At 37.1% G+C, this 20,693-nt stretch overlaps 1 long non-coding RNA gene across 1 annotated transcript; it reads right to left on the bottom strand.

Annotated features, from left to right (window-relative positions):
• Positions 1-294: 294 nt before the first annotated feature.
• LOC132428999 (uncharacterized) lies at positions 295-18,965 on the bottom strand. The gene is made up of 4 exons (XR_009520266.1): positions 18,294-18,965; positions 15,926-16,031; positions 5,395-5,482; positions 295-426 (listed from the first exon to the last, which is right to left on the bottom strand). It is a non-coding gene; the product is annotated as an uncharacterized lncRNA (long non-coding RNA).
• Between the last annotated feature and the right edge of the window lie 1,728 nt (positions 18,966-20,693).

Consider the following 20,693-nt stretch of genomic DNA (forward strand, 5'->3'; position numbering starts at 1 on the left):
ATGCCTTCTCATTTCAAGCTGAAAAAACTCAAATATTTAACATGAGCTACAAGATGCTGCCTCTCCCTTCTCTAGCCCCAGATACAAATGAGCTTCCTCTCTATCCACACAAAAGCAACAAGCTCTATGTTAGGGCTGGAACTCAGACTTGAACTTTTAAACAAACGAGGTGGTATCTTCTCCAGGCTTGTCCATCCACCAGAAGGATTCCACTCTTGTCAGCATTTTGGAGCCAAAGGAAATCCAGTATTTCCCACAGGAGACGGCTCTCTAAGCCAAGTCCTGCCTCAGTCTGCAGCTCTGTGAGTTTCCTCTGTTGGGGGTATAAGTGCCTGAGACCTCTCTAGATTCCCACACTTGAGTGCATGGGTGGCTTCTCACCTCACTGTAGCAGCAAGTCTCTTCATGGAAGTTTCCAAGCCAAACCTAAAGAAAGTACAAAATTATGAAAATAAGTGGATGACAAAACAAACTGATTTAACATCAAGTAAAAGACAATTGTATAGCAATCTTAATTTCAAAGTTTGAATTTAAGGGCAAAAAGTACACTCTTTTGGTAGGCATGTAAACTGGTGCAGCTATGGTGCATACTATGGAAAACAGTATGGAGGTTCCTCAAAAATTGTAACTAGAACCACCATATGATGCTGCAGTCTCACTTCTGGGTATATAGCTAAAGGAAATAAAAACAATATCAAGGAGATATCTGCCCTCCCACATTCACAATGGATAAGATATGGAAACAACCAACATGTCCAGTGATGGTTGAATGGATACAGAAGATGTGGTACATACATACAATGGAATACTACTCAGCCATAAAAAGAATGAAATTTTGTCATTTGCAACAATATGGATGGTCTTGGAGGGTATTATGTCCAGTAAAATAAGACAGAGAAAGACAAATATGGCGTGGTATCACTTATATGTGGAATCTTAAAAAAAAAAAAAAGAGTAAAGCTTACAGAACCAGAGTAGAAAAGTGGTTGCGGGGGAGGTCAGGGAAGGGAGGGTAAAAGGGTACACAGTGAAAAAAGTCTCAGGAGCTAATGTTAACCATGGTGATTATAGTTGATAACAACGTGATGTATAGTTGAAATTTTCCAGAAGAGTAGGATTTAAATGTTCTTACCAAAAAAAGTAAATATATGAAGGAAATGTGTTAATTAACTAGATGGGGGGAATCCTTTCACAATGTATAGCAAATCACCATAAAGTTGACTGAATATTTTACAATTTTAAAAGTCAATTATACAGCAATAAAGCTGAAATTTAAAAATAAAGAATTAGGACAAATCATAAGACAGAAAAAGAGGAATATCTAATTGAACAGTAAGGACATTAAGCAAGCTTGAAAAGAAAGGAGTTAAGCACTCAACTCAAGAAATTGGGTGGCTTAACCCAAAAGAAAAATTAGGGAAAGGAAAACAATGATATAAGCTGAAACAATTACAAAAGAAAACATAACACCCAATAGAAATGATGACTGAAACCAAAATGCAATTTGTAGACCACGAAAAGTGTAAAAACATAAGCATAAGAGAATAGAGAGAAAAGTACAAGCATATCACGTTATAATAAAACAGGGGACACAGATAAAAATCTACCATTATACAAAGAATGCCTATGTAAACAAAAGCAGGAAAAAAGTACACAACACAAATAGACACATCCTTAACAAGCATTATCCTTAATGTGTAAATACCTGAAACATTCTCATTAAAATCTAATCATTAATTTGCATTGATAGACAAATTATTAGAAATATAGGGTTCACTCAGAATGGGAGAAAATATTTGCAAATGAAGCAACTGACAAAGGATCAATCTCCAAAATTTACAAGCAGCTCATGCAGCTCAACATTATAAAAACAAACAACCCACTCCAAAAATGGGCAGAAGACCTAAATAGACATTTCTCCAAAGAAGATATACAGATTGCCAGCAGACACATGAAAGAATGCTCAACATCGTTTATCATTAGAGAAATGCAAATCAAAGCTACACTGAGATATCATCTCACACTGGTCACAACGGCCATCATCAAAAACTGTACAAACAATAAATGCTGGAGAGAGTGTGGAGAAAAGGGAACCCTCTTGCACTGTTGGTGAGAATGTAAATTGATACAGCCACTATGGAGAACAGTATGGAGGTTCTTTACAAAACTACAAATAGAACTACCATACGACCCAGTAATCCCACTACTGGGCATATACCCTGAGAAAACCATAATTCAAAAAGAGTCATGTACCAAAATGTTCATTGCAGCTCTATTTAAAATAGCCCGGAGATGGAAACAACCTAAGTGTCCATCATCGGATGAATGGATAAAGAAGATGTGGCACATATATACAATGGAATATTACTCAGCCATAAAAAGTAACGAAACTGAGCTATTTGTAATGAGGTGGATACACGTAGAGTCTGTCATACAGAGTGAAGTAAGTCAGAAAGAGAGAGACAAATACCGTATGCTAACACATATATATGGAATTTAAGAAAAAAAAAATGTCATGAAGAACCTAGGGGTAAGACAGGAATAAAGACACAGATCTACTAGAGAATGGACTTGAGGATATGGGGAGGGGGTAGGGTAAGCTGTGACAAAGCGAGAGAGAGGCATGGACATATATACAATAACAAACTTAAGGTAGATAGCTAGTGGGAAGCAGCCGCATAGCACAGGAGATCAGCTCGGTGCTTTGTGACTGCCTGGAGGGGTGGGATAGGGAGGGTGGGAGGGAGGGAGACACAAGAGGGAAGATATATGGGAACGTATGTATATATATAACTGATTCATTTTGTTGTAAAGCAGAAACTAACACACCATTGTAAAGCAATTATACTCCAATAAAGATGTTAAAAAAAAACACACACACACATTCTTAAATTGCATCTACTAGAACTGTTACAATTAGAAAGACAGTTTCAAATGTTAGCGAAAATGTGAAGCAACTGATACTCTCATACATTCTTGTAAGAATGTATAATTAGAGAGTCACTTTAAATAACTTCTTTGAAAAATAATGTTATGCAGAATTATGCCCTGTGGCAGAACAATTACACTCCTAGGTATTTACCCAAGAAAGATGGAAACATATGTCCACAAAAACACCTGTACAAAATTGCTCATAGCAGCTGAATCTAGGTAGCCCATATGGGACACAGTCCAGCTGTTTGTAAATAGGAGAATGAATAAGCAATTTGTAGAACAGTCCCATAATAGAATTCTACTCAGCAAGTAAAGGGAAGAAACTATTAACACACACAATAACATAACTAATCTCTAATCGTTGTACTGAGTGAGAGCAGCAAGGCAAATGATGAGGGAAAATCATAAACTTTTCTATGACCGGGAAATCAAACTAAGAAAGGAAAAAAATAGTATGCCCGCTTTGTGGTAGGCCTTTCCCAATGTGCAATGTGCATCTGTATTGTACATTAACCAGACCTCCTCAAACAGGAGGATGTAATCAACCTTTAAGAAAAATGGCTGCTTTATTCAGACACCAACGTTGTAGTTTTAAGGTTATTTTAATTTCTTTTTCATCCCATACAGGGAGCTGTATTGACCAAAACATCTTTGATCAACTTTATGTAGAATGCTAACCTGTCAATATAACACAGAAATTCTTTGTCTCAGAAATGCAAAAAATTGCATCTCTAACTCCTGACCAATGGAACAGTTCTCACAGCTTCCGCAAATCTGTTCCCTGGGTTATAATCCTCAGTTTGACTCAAATAAAATTCTCTTTTCTTTCTTCTTAGCTTGACTGTTATTTGATTTTCCACCAACACACAAAAGAATAGCTACTATCTGATTCCATTTATATGAAGTTCAAAACCAAACTAATCAATGATGATAGATATCAGGAAGTGGTTGCTTCTAGGGGGATATGGTAAAAATTCACCACAAAGGGGCACCAGAGAACTTCTGGAGTCACAGAAATGTCCTATATCTTATTTTGAGTGATATAGATACATGCAATTTAAAAAATTTATTGAATTAACTCAAGACCTGTGCATTTTGTTACATGTAAACTCCACCTCAAAATAAAAACACATTTTCTGTCATTTCTTCAGATTTAAGAAAAATAAGAGCTATTTTTCCTTTTTTCCGCAAAAAATAAATAAATAAATAAATAAATTCAATTCTAAATGTAAATTTTTTACTTAGGATGTTTCGATGATAGTCAAGCCCTTATCTCCCTATTGAGCGATACTTCAATATGCCCAACTGTCTATTAGCAACTTCTTGGAATATATCTTAGGCACCTGAAACTCAGTATGTCCAAAACTGAATCTACTTAATGTTAAATATTATGGTAGGAGACATAACATTTTAAAAGACATTAATAAATTATACTCAACTCTTTCAAATTTAACTTTCTTATAAAAAAAAAGTACTATGCAAGAATCTGGGGATTTACTGTGAAATCTCAGATGATAGTTATACACACTGCTTTATTCTTTATTTTTTTTTTTTGGTGGTACACGGGCCTCTCACTGTTGTGGCCTCTCCCATTGCGGAGCACAGGCTCCGGACGCGCAGGCTCAGCGGCCATGGCTTACGGGCCCAGCGGCTCCGCAGCATGTGGGATCCTCCCGGACCGGGGCACGAACCCGTGTCCCCTGCATCGGCAGGCGGACTCTCAACCACTGCGCCACCAGGGAAGCCCCGACACTACTTTATTGAGTAAACCACATAACATTTTCTAAAACGGACATTCGTACTCTTCACTTGAAAATGGCAACAATTTCAAATTCTCATTCAAGTTCTTTGAAAATTAGTCCAAGTTATACAGTGGTAGTAAGATATGTAGTATTTTCATACAATGGAAATTACTTGGCAATAAAAAGGAACAATCTACTGATAAATGCAAAACATGTGAATTTCACAGACCCTATGCTTAGTGAAAGAAAATAGACACAAATGATTACATGCTATCAATTCTATCTATATGAATTTCTAGTATAGGCAAAACTAATCAAAGGTGGCAAAAAAAAAAAAATCAGAAGAATGATTGCCTTGAGAGTGTGTGGAGTTGATTGAGAAGGGGCTTAAAAGTACTTTCTGAAGTGATAGTAGTATTCTATATGTTGATGGGGTTTGCAATACACAGGTGTATGCATTTGTCAAAAGTCAATAAATGTACATTTTGGATTTCTCCATCTCAGTATAGTAAATTTTATTATCTTAAAAAAACTATGAACAAAAAGTAGTATGTATTCCTTTTTATTACTAAGAAATTCTATTTCTTCAATGTAAAAAAAGATGAATTTGGATTACATCAAAAACCTTCTTAATACCTCTTTAATTATTGCTTTTATGTATAAGGAAGTTCTCTTTGTTATTTTTATTTTATTGCATGCATTTTTACCTCTGGCATACCTTGTGGAGAAAAGGCACTAAAAGGTGGAACATCTGAAACATTTCCATATCTTGGAGGAGGTGGTTCAAATAATGATGTGTTGAAAATCTAGAGAAACAAAACATAAAAATCAGAGGCAAATGAGGTAAAGTTTCATTACTATAACCAAAAAAGGAAGTGTGTACTATCTCTTTCTGTCAGTAGATGGTTAATGAAGCCTTTGGTATTTTAAAGATACAGATCAAAGAGCCAGCACTGTGCTAGAGGCTATAAGGATTTCATGAGATGATAAACTTAGAGACCCTTAGAGGATGTATAAGCACTAGCTTTTGATTTAGAAGGAAAACTTTAATTCCCAAATAAAAATAACAGCGTACAATATTCTTAGTCACTTATAAAAATGCTAAGATAATTACTTGGGAGCAAATCAATGTTAAATTCACTTTGAACCAAATATAATATAATCTTTTAAGTGTATCACTGACATTGTTTAGTAGGAATCAATTTTTTTTTACGTTCCAAACCACTACCTCTAAAAGAGAGCTCCAAGCTACAGGAAGAAGAAACTGACAGAATTCCAAAGGGAAATAAAAATAATCCACCACTATAGTGAGATAATCTAACATTCCTTTCCCAGCAATTAATAAAGATTGCAGACAAAATAAGACTACATCAAGGATAAAGGCAATTTTGGCCAAACAATTAACAAACTTGAACTAATGAACAAATATAAGATCATTAAACTCAACAACTGAATACATTGTTTTCAAAGAAACACATTTATAAAAATTGACCACATAATAGGCTATAAAGGAAGCCTCAACAATTGCCAAATGACTAGTGTCATAGAAACCACATTATCTGATCACAATGTAGTTAAGTTAGAAAATCAGATCAAACCAAGAGTGGAATAACTTTTAAATTTGGAATTTTAAAAATACCCCTAAATAGCTCCAAGGCTCAAAGATGAAAACATAGAACTTAGAAAATATTAAGATATTAATGATAACTAAAACACTTCTCCAAACTTGTGAGATCTGGTTGAAGTGGCTCTTAGAAGGAAATTTATGGTTTTAAATACTCATATTAGAAAAGAAGAAAGGTTGAACATCAATAAATTTTCAACTGAAAATGTTACAAAGAACAGCAAAATAGACACCAGGAGGGTAAAAGAGGAAATTATATTAAGTAAGAACAAAATTAATGAAACATAAAACTTATATACAAGAAATGATTGCCAAAGCTGAAGGTTTATTCTTTGAAAATACAGGTAAAATGGACATATCTCTGTCAATGTCAATAAGAAAAATATATAAGGTAAGCACAAATAAATAATATTAAGGGTTGAAAAAGAGTCGTATCTATAGATGTAGCACAGATTCAAAAATGTAATAAGAAAATACTAGGAAGAACTATGCCAATAATTGAAAACTTAGATGAAATGGAAAAATGCATTTAAAAAATTTATTAAAACTGACATAAGGATGCATTTTTTAAAATCTAAATAGTCCTATAACAATAAAAAAAATTGAATCAGTACTTTAAAATCTCCCACAAAACAAAGTATCAAAACCAACTGCTTTTCCTTTGAGTTTGAAAGATGAAAGTAAAAGATTGTTTAAGTATAACACAACCTATTTCAGAGATTAAAAACTCAGCTCATTTTATAAGGCAGGTCTAATCTAGAAATTATACCCCAATAAGCAAATTGCAGAAATACAAGCCAAACATGCTATGAATATAAACTGAATATATATAGATATATGAGTTGAAAACTCTACTACTAATATTACAAATTTCAAAAATGTAAGATTAGTCTAATATTAGAATATCATTTAATATAATTATCATTGTGAAAAAGAAAAATTATACGCTCATCTCAAAAGATATCCAAAAAAAAGAAAAAATGTGTTGATAAAATTCAACATAAATCCATGACAAAAAGTCTTAGTAAACTTGGAAAGGAAGTGAATTAACTTAACCTGATACAAATATCAAAATTAAGGTGAAACATTGAAAACATTCAAGTCAAGGACACCTGCTATCACCACTCATTTTTCATGTTAAACTATAAGTCCTGGTCCGTGCAGTAATGCAAAGGGTTGTGGGAGATGGGGAGTGACTCTGAGCTGACATTATATTGTACTGACTAGAGCACCAGTTACCTACTTCTGATGCTGATAGAACCTAAAATGAAACAAAATCAACTACTACTCTTCAAAAATTCCCATATCTTCCATCTTTCCCATAATTTTTCTGTGGTCCACATAGGGTACAAATGAAGCTGAATCACTGGGAAAGATTATAAGAAAAACTATACTAAAGTGCAATGAAAATCCATCTAGAGACAAAGTCATCCCATCAGCAAGTCTTTCAGCCAAGGAAGTACTCAAGCTCGTCTCACTTGACTTGCCTTTACGGTAATCTTCAATTTTACAACACCACTGAGCAGGTGGATTTTACATCAAGTTTATGAGTTATTCTAACAAGTAGGAAAAGTTTCTTAAGGTGACGGAAAAGAGTCCTTTGGGTGACTTTATCAAAGGTAGACAATACACCAGTGAGCACTGCTCACTATCCAAAATTCACTAATATAGCTTCAAATTATGTATTCTGAGTATAACTAAAATAATTTTGGTTTACAAATTTCTATTTACTTTTTGTGACATAAAAAAGGCAATGTATATAGTTCAATCCATATGGCACGTTATCCTTAGTAAACAAAGATAAAATAATGCATATAGTATTAAAAATATTTCTTGCAGAATCTATAAAATGCTAATCATATTTGTTGCCTGTGGGAAGGGGAACTCCTCTGTGTCATGCAGGAAAGTAAAAGTTTGCAGTTTACCACATAGCTTGGCTATGAATAGTCACAGTAATTAAACTGGGAGATGGGGACACAGTAAAAGAGCATTTGTAGTTGGGGTGAAAATAGAGCTGAACTGTCACAAGGTCAAAAGATAGTGCCTGAGTCTGAAACACAAGCAATACAAGCATGTCATTTAAAGAAACAGAAGTAAATACCAAAAGAATCAACTCAGTGTTGAACAGTGATTGCCTCAGGGAAGGGGGATATAGAGGGGCCCTTTGGAGAACTGTGTGATTCTTTATGTGCAGGTAAAACTTGGGTAAAAATAAAAATGATTCAATGATATAACTTCCAAAAAAGTTAATAAGCTTTTGGCAGCTAACACCATTCAGGAAAATCTCCAAAATGAAACTTCTACAAGATAGGTTTACATTGAGTGACAGGCTTTAGAAATTTCATAAGTGCTTATAATAGCAAAAAGAAACAATGAAATGAAATAATAGCAAAGGTACAGTCAAAATTGGAAGTGAAGAGCAAGGAAAAAAGAAGAGAATTGAAAGTTTGCTATTTTCCTCATTGCACACAATTGCCAAATTTGATAGATCAAATTTGGTTTAAGTATGTGTATTTTTTTAACATTACCAATATTTTATTACATCATTAAATAATCTTCCTAAATATACATTTAAAGACCCCTTAATACTTAATTATATAGATATGCCCCTGCTTATTTAATAAAGGTTATGGGACCATAGGAAGTATATCAGTATTCCCCATACCTACCTTAAAAATATTTTTAAAATTTTGAAATAGTTTGATAATATTTTTAAAAGTTAAACTGTATTAACTACTATAACTGAAAATAGTGAATATGGAAACTTTCAACTCGTATTAGGAAATTTAGCATGGGATTACATCACTGACTGTAAAACAACATATTAATCATTAAGAAGAGGCTGATTCACTAGTCAATAAGGGGAGGTGATTAAAAATTTATATATACTTAAATCACATGACATTTTTAGTTGACTGATCAAACTGGACATATCTGAAGCTATATGCAATTTAAAAGGCCCAGCTATCCAAAGGACTGAAAGAAGCTCTCCAGAGTAAAAGGGGCTACTTTAAATATGGTAGCTGTAAGGCAAATAGGGATGAATATTGAGTTATATTTTATGAGCTTTCATATTGAATATATATCGTGATAAGAAATACCTCAATTACTTGTATTATCTTCTTTCCTAAGTGCCCTAACTAGCAAAGAAGATTGTAAATTCTTTAGTGTAGATATAATTCTATAGTATTTCTCTCCAAATTCTCCTCCTTCCAAATGACCACACCCAAGTTCTGGGCACAGAGCTGAACACATGATCATATGAGATTTAATCATTAAGTACCAATAAAAACCTGCTAGCTCAAACAGCACTTCTCTGAATTTTCTAGCATCTTCAAATCTATGCATGATCTTTTATAGTCCAAACCTTTCAAAAATGTATCAATTTAGTTGCTTAGAAGTTTACTAATGTATCATATTTTATATTAGTGTACAATACTAAAAAATAGCAAATGTCATGAAACATCAATTTTTCAGAATCTTTCCAACATCACATAAATTCAAACATCATAAGAAAGAGTTGGCACCAGTAATAAGATTATAAAAGGCATCATTCACAAGTGTCAATATTGATTTCTATCAGTATTTGGACATGGTAGAGGGCATTCTTTCACATAAGGTATTTCAAAATAGTAGACCAGGGGGACTTATTTTTTCTTTCTTTCTTTTTACCTCATTTCCATCTTCATCAATTACTGAGATGTAGTTGGGATGAGTCTTATTTGGATAGGACAACAGGGCATCATAAAGGGCTAACTCAACAGAAGCCAGGCCAAATTCTTTCCACTGAGATTGAATTTGCTTTGCAAGCTGAAAGTTTTGTTCTGTTCCAGCTAAATGTGGTATCCGTGTAAAATTACTGTTGAACAAAAATTGAAAGTGGTTAGAAATTTTTAGTCAGACTTTATCTTAAATCAACAACCAAATAAGGCTGATTTACATTAAAAAATACTTTGAGGTGTTATACATTAAAAAAGCAAAGTGGGGGCTTCCCTGGTGGCGCAGTGGTTGAGAGTCCGCCTGCCGGATGCAAGGGACACGGGTTCGTGTCCCGGTCCGGGAAGATCCCACATGCCGCGGAGCGGCTGAGCCCGTGAGCCATGGCCGCTGAGGCTGCACGTCCGGAGCCTGTGCTCCGCAACGGGAGAGGCCACAACAGTGAGAGGCCCGCATAATGCAAAAAAAAAAAAAAAAAAAAAAAAGCAAAATGGCACTATTATTGCATCAAATAGATTTTCAAGTGTGTTTTGAAATTTTCATGCTCCAATTTATACTCATTCAAGAGAAAAATTAGAAAAAACTGATCTTTGTAGAGAATTGTTACATGCAGTCCTGAAGATGTATCTCTATATATCAGATGAGGAAAGTGTTATATTCTTTCTTAAGAAAGAATGCATGTTTGAACTTTCATGGAATTATCTGTTTACTTCACCTTGTAAAATATAATTGGAAGATAAAAATATTTTCATCCAAAGATCAAGCTGTGACATGCCAAGAACTACTAATAATTACATTTATTTTTAAATACTGAAAGTTAGAGCCAAGTGAGAAACCTTTTGATTAGCAACCATTTTAAAGTGCCTTCTTTAAGGAGTAATCTGAACATACTTACACAAGCTCAAACTGAATCTTTTGTACTGCATTTACTTATTAAGTAAGTATAATACTTAAAATCAACGATGAGAATTAGTCTGACCACAAATATCTTTAACAAATAAACTATGTGGCTAAGATTTTAGCTACCACAAATACTTTCATGAATAGATTAATTTCTCATTTAATATGTCCAGATACTGGTGCTTTTGTTTGTTTTAAATTTCTCTTTCTTGGAAATTTGTTCTTTCCCTGAAGATTCAGTTCATTGGTATTTTCAAACCCCTTCAAGAAAAAACAAAAAATCCCATACGACAAAGCATCATGTATCATGATAAGACACCGATTTATTTCTAGCTCATGAACTTCTTGAACTTCATGAATTTCTGGTTCTAAATATGTAGATTTTTCTAAACTCAACATACTTCCATCCTGATGGTGATTTAAAAAAAACTAATAGCCAAAATGGCTATTATGATCCCAATTTCAAATGTTTGATTCTATTGTGTATCTTTAAAAAAAAAGGAGGAGGGGGATTCTGGTGATTAATTTTATAATTATATTAAAATCATTTAAATTGTATTTACAAAAATAGTATTAAAAGTCTCATTCAATAAATGTTTTTTTTGCAATACGCGGGCCTCACCATTGAGGCCACTCCCGTTGCGGAGCACAGGCTCCGGACGCGCAGGCTCAGCCCTCATCCAATAAATTTTTAGGGGCTTAAAACCTTACATGGGATTTCTAGGGCTTCCCTGGTGGTGCAGTGGTTGAGAGTCCCCCTGCCGATGCAGGACACACGGGTTCGTGCCCTGGCCCGGAAGGATCCCATATGCCACGGAGCGGCTGGGCCCGTGAGCCATGGCCGCTCAGCCTGCGCGTCCAGAGCCTGTGCTCCGCAACGGGAGAGGCCACAACAGTGAGAGGCCCGTGTACCGCAAAAAAACAAACAAAAACAAAACAAAACAAAAAAACCTTACATGGGATTTCTAATATGTATTTACAAAATAAAGTAATGAAAAGAACACAATTTTAAGAGCCAGCTGAGGAGTCTATATATTCCTTCATCAATGGATACCTGCAAAGAAAACAGAAAATAGCCAACAAGTTGCTATTTTCTTCCATATTACACAAATCCAAACTGTAACAGAACTAGATGCAGATTATGCATATTTCCTGAAGTCACAGCTATAACTCTATTCTTACATGAGAGAAGAATTGTTATGGGAGTCTTGAACCTGCTCACACACACACAGAGGAGATCATTATTAGACTTTATTATTGAAACTGAGTCCCCCTAAAACCGAGCTCCCCTGCCAAGTTTATGATTAACCTCTCTAGCCAAAGCTTTATTCTCTTTCTCATTCTGCCCCTGGTCCTCTCAGGATTAAGAAGTATCAGAGAAAAGGGGGGACTGAAACCAAGCAGTACCCTGCAGGCCCCTCCCAGGTACAAGAGCCCCTCAGTGTCCCCCATTTCTTTTTTGTAGTAAAAGGCTTTAGTCTTCTAGGCCTTCCTTGGGTTCCAAAGAGCAGACTCAAGCAGTTACTAATTAGGGAAGTGAGGGAATAGAGAAACAAAGGAAAAGCGGTCAAGCAAGAAAGTAATGATAGCTTAAACAGTATAACAACCTGATGCACATTTTTGGGCTGTTCTGCAGAAACTAAGAACCCCACCCAGGTGGAGGATGGTGACTACATGCTGACCAGAATCACACAGACCCTTGACTAGTTGGAACCAGAAGGTTGATGATTCAGATTTCCAAAACATCATCCTGTTACCTCACCAGCAACCAATCAGAGTAAAGTCCATGAGCTGCAACCCTCACCCCAAATGTTGCCTTTCAAAACCCTCCCCTTTAGATAGCTAGGAAGGAGTCGCATAGCACAGGGAGATCAGCTGGGTGCTTTGTGACCACCTAGAAGGGTGGGATAGGGAGGATGGCAGGGAGGGAGACTTAAGAGGGAAGAGATATGGGGATATATGTATATGTATAACTGATTCACTTCGTTATAAAGCAGATACTAACACACCATTGTAAAGCAAATATACTCCAATAAAAACGTTAAAAAAAATCAAATGGGAAAAATATTTTAGGATCATCCAAAGTATTTTGCCTATAAAAATAAAGGAGAGGGCTTCCCTGGTGGCGCAGTGGTTGAGAGTCCACCTGCCGATGCAGGGGACACGGGTTCGTGCCCCGGTCTGGGAAGATCCCACATGCCGCAGAGCAGCTGGGCCCGTGAGCCATGGCCGCTGAGCCTGCGCGTCCAGAGCCTGTGCTCCACAATGGGAGAGGCCACAACAGTGAGAGGCCCGCGTACCGCAAAAAAAAAAATAAAAAATAAAAAAAATAATAAAGGAGAGAAGGAATTATATATAATGCTTTAAAAAGAAAAAAAACCCTCCCCTGAAAGCCACCTGGGATTTCTGGTCTTTTGAGCATAAGCTGTCTGTTCTCCCTATTTGACGCCCTACAGTAAATGCTGGACTCCTTCACCTCAACCTGGTGGCAGTAGACTGGCTTTGCTGCACAGCAGGCTAGCAGACCCAAGTTTGGTTAGGTAACATTATGAGTGAAATTCCTGGTAAAAGTTTTGTCATTACCCACCAAGATGCAATGGTGTTCTATGATCAGGTTTAGAACCCACTCATTTGGAGCAAAGTTAATCCTGAAAATGATGAGTAGGAAAAAAGATTTGTTTCCAAGGATAAATAAATCAACTGGCCACAAAATCAGTGCATTACAGGTTTTGCCACTAACTTGTTGTGTAATCCTGGCCATGTCTTCAATTTCTCATCCGTACATGGGGAGAATATTGCTACCTCACTAATTCACAAAGATTTGAGGCTCAATTAGACAACTGCTAAGAAACAGAAGTTCATTTTTTTTTGTTTTAATCAATTGAGAAGTGTGTCACACTGTCTTGATTCTATTAGAATATCCAGTTATTTTCTAATAAGAAGAATAATTTACAAATTATCCAAAATAGCCAACAACATGTATTAACAAAACAAATAGGCTCATACATCTCTGTCTGGCTAGAAAAGTTTATATATGTTCCAAGGATCATTATGTTATCTCAGTTAATAAAGGGAGCTATTGGTATTCCTGTTTTCATACATTGCATCTAGTTTACAAATGCACAGTGCTTGGAGAAGTTAGATGACCTAAAGACAGCCAGTGAAAGACGGAACTGGTATTCAAATGTAGATCAGTGAAAGCTAAGACACTCTTCTGAAATAATCTTGTCTTTCAGAACAGGGTGGAGAAGGAAATTCCCTCTAAAGACATGCAAAATAGTGAACAGATCTGAGAATTTAACTAGATGTTACAAAACAAAAGGGAAAACACAGGACAACCTTGCACCCCAAGGAAGACTGAAAAGGCAGCCCTTACTTAACGCCCCGCCCCAGCCACTATTGAGAGTCAGGTGACTTAGAAGTAGTAGAGCATTTTTAGTAGTAAAGCGAAGGATTAGAAAGGGGAACAAGACAGAGGATCTGAGGCTCTAATGACCCCTAACCTAAGGGTCTAAATAGACTGAAAGCACTCTGATGGACAAATGGCAATTTGGAATTCTGGAGAGTCCAGGAGGCTTCTGGAGGTTCTGTGGTCCTTGGAGGGGTGAGTAGGGGGTTCTGTTAATCTCTTTCTTTTGCTTGTTAATGATGCAAATCCTTGAGTTCTAAACAGTTAGAGGAGCTTGGTCAAGGCCACGGAGAATAAGCAAGAAGCTGACGGTCCAGAAAGTGAGCTAGAGGCAGGCATTCATTGTATTTCTTTGCTGGTCACTCCATCTCACAGGTTAGAAAAGGAAAAATGAAGCAGAGGCAGCACCCCTGTCTAGGAGTGAAGATTATATCTTGCCAGACTTCCACTTTTATTATACCTATTATACATAATTATAGTAAAAGAAGTGCAAGAGGCAGAAGGATTTCCACAAAATTTAAGCTTCTCGGTCTCTCACTTGAAATGGCCCTTCCAAAGACTTGATAGGTGCCCTAGCAAATTTTATTCATAGTTTTAATTCTATCATAATTAAATAGACATATGTGTTTGTATGACTAAGTGTATGTACATCTATACATATATATATATTTACTTGACTGTTTTTACATAAAATTATAACTTGTATTCACTAAGCAGTCCTTTAATCGTTATCAGGACTTCAAGTATGTCACTTTGAAAAAGCTAAGTATTCCAATCAATTATTCAATAAAAGTGTTTTATTTTTAGTAGCCTTGCAAATACTTTTTATATTTACTCATTTACCCCTTTTTCCCTACACCAGGGATAGCTATTTCAGGAAATAGGGAGCTGGTTTTTACACTAGGTCACATATGTGCTCTCTAATTTCATGCTCATCAGAACAATATCACTATCCCCATTTTATAGAGGTGAAAATGATGGCTCAGGAAGGTTAAATATTCACTCAAACTTACTTTAATATCAGTGGGCGAAGATGGAATTTAAACTTGCGTATGTCTGACTTCGAAGTCCAAAATTTATTCTTTTGACTAAAATATACTATCTTCCTCTGAAACAGGAGTCAGCAAACTATGTTTCACTGACCAAATCCAGCTCACTTCCTTTCTTTGTACAGCCCACAAGCTAAAAATGGTTATCACATTTTAAATAGGTGAAAAAAATCAAGAGGAATAATATTTTGTGACATATCATTTATATGAAATTTAAATTTCAGTGCCTACAAATAAAGTTTTATCAAAACTGTCACACTTATTCAATTACGTATTTACTATCACTTTTTTGGTGCTACAATAGCAGAGCTGAGTAGTTGGGACACAGATCAGCTGGCCTACAAAAGCTGGACCTTTACAGAAAAAGTTTAGTGACACCTGCTTTAAAACATCTATCATGATAAAGTTCAGCTGAAGGTACAATCCTCTCCAGATGAAACATGATACAAGATCTTCAGTAATAAAACCTTTTTAAAAAGTCAGTTTCTGTTTATGAAATATTGGATCAAAACTTCTAAACAGAATAATAAACTTTTAAGTATATGCTTACTACAAGAATGTCTTGATGTTCACTGCTTTCAACTCATCCAAAAATGCTTTCTTCACATTATGCTGTGGAATGTTAGTAGCTTCACTGGAGGATTTTATAAACCATCCTGTAAAATACAAACAAATATAGGAATGAGATATGAGCTTATAGACAGGGCCTATCTCTCCTTATTATTGTATTTATCATATATAAAACATCAATGACCTCTGGTATTAACTGAGATTTTCTGAAGTTTCATTGCTCTTGCCTACTTCCATTGGAAAAAAAATCATGCAGACACACTTAATTACAAATCAGTTGCAACATATTTTTTAATCCAATTTCAATAAGCATTGCTGTTATTCTAAGAAATGTTTTATGAAATTAGCACTAAAATTGAAGATGGTTCAACTGATGGGAAAAATGAAGGCAAAGAGGCGATCCACCTTCTTTCTCCTTAAACCTTTTATCCCCAGTGACGACGCCTCTGCTGACCCAGAATAAGCATTTAGTAAATGTTTGTAATGAATTAATTATGAGTATATTTCAAGTACATAAATTATTTCAAAGAGTTGAAGGCAATTCAGACTTGTAATTTGTTCTGGTTCTGAAACTAAAGCCAAATATGCTTAAATATTTTGTGCTTGCAGTTGAAGTAGGCTTCAAAAGTTCAGCTTCAGAGAGCTACAGTGAAACTCCAATTCACCCAACATCTCTGCAAGACACACAGTGAATACAGAGACTAGAGGCAATGGGTAGCCAGATCGCGTAGAGCCATTAGCCCTGGTAGTTGGCTTCGTGACATAGTTTATTTAGATAAATGATATGATCTGTGCATAAAATGGTTACCTAAATCACCCAGCTAGCTTTCATGGAGCTTTCCAGTTATTAATCACATACACGTTACACACATGCATATATACACGCATATTGAAATAAATGGTTGGCAGCAAATGGAAATACAGTTCCACCAGTATGTAAAATAAAGGGACTTGGATTAGACTGTAGGATAAGGGCACTCGGAAGATGAAATGCTTGAATCGAGATCTAAAAAATGAGCTGGATAAAGAGGACAGAGGCCTGTGGGAGGGAGGGAGCAGAGAATCCTAGGAGAAAAATTAACAAACATTAATAAAGAACCCACAGCCATTGAGCAGTGAATATAGGGATGGGGCTGAGGGCTATACTGGGACGAATAAAATGCTTTTAAAAGATGCAGAAGATCTTAATCCTCATGCTACCCTTGCCCACGTTGTACAGCTGAGAAAACTGAAACTCGAGTTGAAGTGTGCCCTTAACGAGCACACTTATCTAAGCCCCACAATAACCCTAATATCCACATGCTAGTTATGAGCAGAGTGTGGCTCAAAGGTTACACAACAAGCAAGAAGAGGCTGAATTTGAGCCAGCTTAGTTGGTCTATGCCCTGGTCTTCTAAATCCCAGAATGGGACCCAGAATTCAGAGTACGGCCGAACTATCAGGCTATACGTTAACGCTAGTCCTGTGCATTAATGTCCAGTTAGAAGCATCTCCTCACCAGGAAACAATTTTGAAAAAGTGCCAATACCCCAGTACTGTGCCAGGAGCTTTAGATGCTATTTCGTTTACGATTCCCACTAAGTTACAGATAGTATTCTTACAAAGGTTGACAAACTGTGGCTCAGAGAGACTCGGTAACTCGCTCAAGGACACAGAGAAGTTGCAGAGTTAATATTAGAATTTAAAAGAGTCTCAGCAAATCTGTGCTGCCCCCTGGTTATCATGGAGAGTTGGGTTAAGTCTGCAAATCAATACACAGGGGAAAACGCTAAAGAACTGCTATTAAGGATCTGTTCAGAGCACTGGCAGTGTCAGCCAGTTATCTCCTAAATGTTCCTATTTATTTACTCCCCAGGACGAAAGAATGAGACAATAGGGCTCCCACGCAGCAGTGCCCTGAGTTCTACCTACTGTATACACGAAGCAGGTCCAGGCACAGGCACTAGATAAAGACCCCAAACAGGTAAGAGTCGTTTCTGGCAAAGCTCCTTGGACGACCTAGCAAATGCCCCCAGAGATCCGGCGCTCCTGCTAAAGCGTACCGATTGCTCGCAGGGCCTCAGCAGTTGGAACTTTCTCAAGTTCACTTTGAGTCTCTCCGTTCTACTCCTTACCCTGGGTGACTGTCCTACAGTAGACCGTCCAGAACCCAGCTGTGCACCGCCCCCAGCAACTCCTACCTAACTCGCGGGTGCTCGTCCCCACGTTCCCCCAACCCGGTCACCGACCCCCACCCCCCGGGAGACCGGGAGACCAGCAGCTGGCCCCACGCGGCAGCTGGCACGGAGTCCCGCGAACCGCCAAACAGCCGGGTAGGCTCAGGGTTGTCCGTGGCGAGGGCCCCGTACCGAAGAGGAAGCCGAGGACGAAGAGGCAGGCGGCCAGCACCAGGGCCCCAGCGCACAGCCAGCGCGCGCGGCGCCAGGCGACAAAGGTCGACTCGGTTTCGCGCAGGCGGATTCCACATCTCACCGTGTGGCCCGCGGGGCCTCCGGGGACCGGTGCCTCTGCGGTGCGCCCCCGCTGCTGCCTCGCGAGCGGAGGGGCAAAGGCTTCCTCCTTCGAGGGCCGCTCTTAGCAGTTCTGCAGCCTAGAGTCCACTCGCACTCCCAGGGCACTCCCAGTTTCTCCGCCCCTGAAAGTATTTCTAGTTTACTCTCAACCAATCCCGGAGAGCAAGAGGCAGCATCAGTCCCCAGAAGAAAAAAACCCGGCACCTTCGGAGGGGTGCTTAAAAAAAAAAAAAAAAAAAAGTTTAGCTTGAAAATTTCTAGCCCTTATTTTAAAATAAAAGGAAAAGAAGGAAGAAAGGGTCGGAGGAAGCAAAGAACAAACTCTTCTCCTTTCTCCACTTCCAGACCACAAATCGATTCAGAAAAAGAACACTAAGTACCCCGTAATTCAATAGAACGATCCTCTTTTGTCTGTCTAGGAAAATGCATGTTCCAGGCAAGTTGGTAGACTAAACTATTCCTCAAGAACTTTTTTCAGATCCGAAATCCTATTAAATACTATTATAGCCCTAAAAAGAGTAAATTCAAGTAGAAAACGGTGGTGTCCAGTTCTGGCACTGCTTTGGATATTCAGGGAGTGAATTTTGGTGTCAATGCCAGTTACCACTGTGCTCTTTTTCCTAATGAAGATCATTGATACTTATCAATTATTAGAGAATTATTCCTCCCTTTACATAGCACAACCATTTTTAAAGAAATATTATTGGAATTTACTGAAGGCAGAGAGTACATCTCTTTTTATATCAGAGCTGCCCTTGGCACTCTCTTACACTGTGGGTATGAAATCAGTCTTTGTTGAGTTAACCTGAAGAGTCAATCACACATAAATCTACCCCTGTTATAAGTTCTTAAAAAATTATAACAATGATACCTAAAGGAGGACAATAACTACATGCTTTATAAAATCAACGATGTTTTTATAATCTGTAAGGGAGACTGCATGCATGGCCTCTAGCTAGGAGTGCTTTATGGAAGTATTGCATTTAAAAGAATCGTGAAGTACCAGCAGAGTTTGAACCAGGGGAGATGAGAGGAAACTTTGGGACTGGGAGCCAGAGCGATAGTCAAGGAATGGCAGATAGTTTGCTTTGGGAAAGGGAGCGAACAGGGAGAGAGCGAGGAGACACGGGGCTACATCATAGAGAATGTTGGGTACTTTGATAAAGAATTTCTGAGCTAAGTGAAGTGATGTGGGAAAATTAAAATGTTAACAGTGAACCAAGACAACTACTAGATAATTTAGGACAGGAAAGGAAGGAGTTTCTTCAGCCCTTTCTAACAATAGCTTATATTTATTAAATGTCTCCTAATGTTCCTATTGTTAAATCTAACCAAGAATGGTGGAAGAATAATACTTACTGAGCACTTTCTGAATGAGCCACTTTATATACATCAACTCGTTTAATCATCGGCACCCTTCGTGGTTGATACTATCACCCTTCCCATTTTACATGTAGGAAAACTGAAATTTAATGAGATGAGATAAATCACTCAAAGTCACAAAGCTAAGACAAAATCCAAAGTGTGCCTTACTCTAAACCACTGTACTGCCTCCCTTGAGCATGGGCTGCATTTGCTAAGCTCTTTGCTTGTATTGGGAGGAACACTGGGCTTGGAGTTGGAAGACTTGGACTTAAGCTTTGGATCTGGTCCTGTCTAAGCCTTGTACCCTGGAGAGTCACATATTCGGTTTACCTGAATGTATCTTCTCATTTGTAAAATATAGGATCATCTAATAACATTATTAAGTACCATCTGTTAATAAAGATGTTCTGAAGGTCAGATGCGAGTATAATTGAAGGAAATTATATTTATTAAATATAAGAAGGGTTTTGAACAATGTCACAACTACCTAACAATTTAATTAATACCCTTATGGTGAGCTGGGCTACATTTGAAGAAATCAGAGAACAAATGAACATCTGTGAAATCTTATTGAAAGGATTCGTTCTCTCCTCATGAAGCTTACAGTTTAGTGGGGAAAACATAGCTTTAAGAGTAATTAATGACTGATTAATATTATGAGCACATTGCACATGGCAGGCACTTGCTATATGCTTTACAGAATTATTTCATTTAATTATCAGGATTTAGCCCAAAAGAATTTGAAATATCTAACAGGTGGTTTTGCAAGCCACACTAGATTTTTCTTTTCTTTTCTTTTTTAAGATGCTCTCTTTTATTTATTTATTTATTTATTATTTTTGGCTGCATTGGGTTTTCGTTGTTGCATGC

Source organism: Delphinus delphis, chromosome 8 (genome assembly GCF_949987515.2).
Source record: "Delphinus delphis chromosome 8, mDelDel1.2, whole genome shotgun sequence".
NCBI lineage: Eukaryota > Metazoa > Chordata > Mammalia > Artiodactyla > Delphinidae > Delphinus > Delphinus delphis.